Source organism: Coturnix japonica, chromosome 11 (assembly GCF_001577835.2).
Source record: "Coturnix japonica isolate 7356 chromosome 11, Coturnix japonica 2.1, whole genome shotgun sequence".
Lineage (NCBI taxonomy): Eukaryota > Metazoa > Chordata > Aves > Galliformes > Phasianidae > Coturnix > Coturnix japonica.
This window is the reverse complement of record NC_029526.1, coordinates 7,460,238-7,462,737: the sequence shown is the minus strand read 5'-3', so window position 1 is coordinate 7,462,737 and position 2,500 is coordinate 7,460,238. Positions and strand designations below refer to the sequence as shown.

Below are 2,500 nucleotides of genomic sequence, written 5' to 3'. Positions count from 1 at the left end.
TTCTGAAGGGTGAAATTCAGCTTCTTACTCTACCTCTAAGTAAAGAAAGATATACCAAGTTAGAAGTAAAACTTCTGTCAAAACTAAGAGGAAAATATCCAAAATTTTACTAAAATAAAATACAGTTTTGTGTAATGCGATATTTCACAGGTAGGTAAATTAATTTCTAATTGTCTCACTCTGCCACCAAACCTTTCCAGTCAGTAGGCAGAAGTGGGTATTTAACACACCACGGAACAGCCTCAGCAGCTTCAGAGATGAGCCAAAAGCTTCCATGTGCCCTTGGAGTCTCAGCAATGAAGACAGTTCCATAAGATGCAGAAAAAGAGAAGCTGTCCCTGATCTCAGTAAGAGCTATAGATATTCAGCACCTGACTGGGCATTCAGGGAGGGCTCCTCTGCACTAATGATAAATCCTACTCCATTTCTGCCACTGGCAGTCTTCTGACAGTGAAATGGCCATAATTTAGTTGCTTACAGCTGCAGCTATGAAAAGCAGGGAATAAAAAGGTATGTATCCACTGCACAAGGTAGAAACCTGCTACACTAATGCTTCTTGTGCATCGGTGGGTGCAGAAGATCCTCTCTCAGGTATATCTTCTGGTCCTATGGTCTGGGGTAAAGCCCAGAGAAAACAGCATCTGTGGGGAGCGTGGCTGGAGGCCCAGCAGAAGGCTTCTGCCCCTCTCTGCTCCCACAGCACTCCCTCACTCCCTTCAGCAGTCCTACAACCAAGCACAAGAATTTTGTCTTCTGCCTAACACTGGGAGTTTGTCTCCTGTACTAACTGTGCCTGTTCCAAATGCAGAAACCTCAGAGGATTACAGCACACAGGTGATGGATCTATTCAGAAGAACACTGGATTCTGCTTCTTTTACTGGGTCTCAGAAAATCTACATTCATTGAGTATCTCGTTACAGAATCAGGCACTCATTGTACGTACAGATTACATAAACAAGGAGGTCAAACTTGTTTCAAACCTATACGAACATGGTTCTGGAATTAACTACTGACTGAAAAGCTGCACATTTTCAGCTAATCGTATTTTATCTCACTGCACACGGGCAGCACTACAATGAAATTAGTTGTTTGTTTGTACATTTTGGGAAATGTTTTAACTTCACAACTATAGAATGTATGAACAAAACAATGTACATCCAGGGGAAACCGACGGGGTAAAAATAACCAGGTGATAACCAGGTGATAAAAACTAAGCACAGTCCCACAGAAATTAGTAGTTGGTTTCTCCTGATTTTTGCCTGTTCATTCCCTTAAAGCGTGACCACCCTTCCTCCATCCAAACCTTGCATTTTTAAGGCATAGCCTTATTTCTTATTGCTTATCCAGGAACTGCTCCAGTTCCTGGATCTAATGCTGCATTTGCTTCCCTAGGAGAAAAATACAAATGCAAATGCTTTAGCAAGCTTCCTTCACATCAACTAACTGGCAAGAATTCATAGAGTAAGAACACTACTTATGTAAAGAAGACAGGACGTTTTATATAACTTCAGTCAAAATGCATATTACCTGGTCATGTTTGTCCATGACAGTTGAATCCTCCCTACTGATAGTTGCTTTAGTGTCTATACTTAAAAACATCTGATTCATCCACAACTGCTGTATTCTTTTTAAAAAAGATATCAAATAAATACTTGTCTGTAGCAGGAGGAGGACAGAGGTACTTCTACAGTCCCTTATTGTTCTATCACATCTAATCCTCAGTACTGGTGCCCATAATGATTCCCAACTGGTAGATGAACTACTTTGAACATCCCTGAAGCAGAATTGCTACCCACTAATGTATCAGCTAAATGTTAGAAGACTCCTAACTCCCCCATCTGTGTTTTACCTCCCCAGAGGGTAAATACACTGAACAGTGATTCCCCTGCCTGGCACACACTTTCTAAACCTTACTGGCAACTGTTGTGATTTCCAGTCCAAGCAGCTCTGCAGTCAAAATCACCAGTTTTTATGCTGCAGGGAACTAAACACCTACCTTATTAAAATACTGCCCTCAAAACACACTGCAGTTATGTACTGCCACCGTAATTGCTACCAGTGTAGTGCTGATAATATTATGGATTACAGCTAATGTCAGCCTATTGAATTAGTGCACAAATATACTTTATAGTTAAATTCAAGAAATTTATTGAAATTAGAAATTAATGGTGGATTATTATTTTTTTTTCTTTTAATTTTATTTTTAAAGAGAAAGAGATATGGCTGTAAAAACTACCTGAAAAGACACAGCAGTCTGCATTTACTGGACTTGATGAAAGAAACCTATACATACATATATATATATATATACACACATATATACATATATAGCCAAGCGTTCTACCTGTTCTCTTGGGAAATAGTCAAGTAGCCTTGACTCATAGAACTAGAGCTTATTCATGACTGGTTATGCACAACTTAACTGAACCCACTACACAATGAAAGGCCACAGGATCAGGCCTGAAGGACAAATATATGATATTTCTGCTTTTCATGTGAT

At 39.6% G+C, this 2,500-nt stretch overlaps 1 protein-coding gene across 15 annotated transcripts in view; it reads right to left on the bottom strand.

Annotated features, from left to right (window-relative positions):
- Nucleotides 1–2,500, bottom strand: part of ZNF536 (zinc finger protein 536) — a 315,331-nt gene that overhangs the window by 206,813 nt on the left and 106,018 nt on the right. Inside the window, exon 6 of one of the 15 annotated variants that reach the window (XM_015874055.2) lies at nt 1–35. This exon is cut by the window's left edge and continues 10 nt beyond it. The exons of the other annotated variants lie outside the window; for them this stretch is intronic. The gene's annotated coding sequence lies outside the window, so the exon portion shown is untranslated. The remainder of the gene's footprint in view (nt 36–2,500) is intronic. 15 annotated transcript variants of the gene reach the window in all.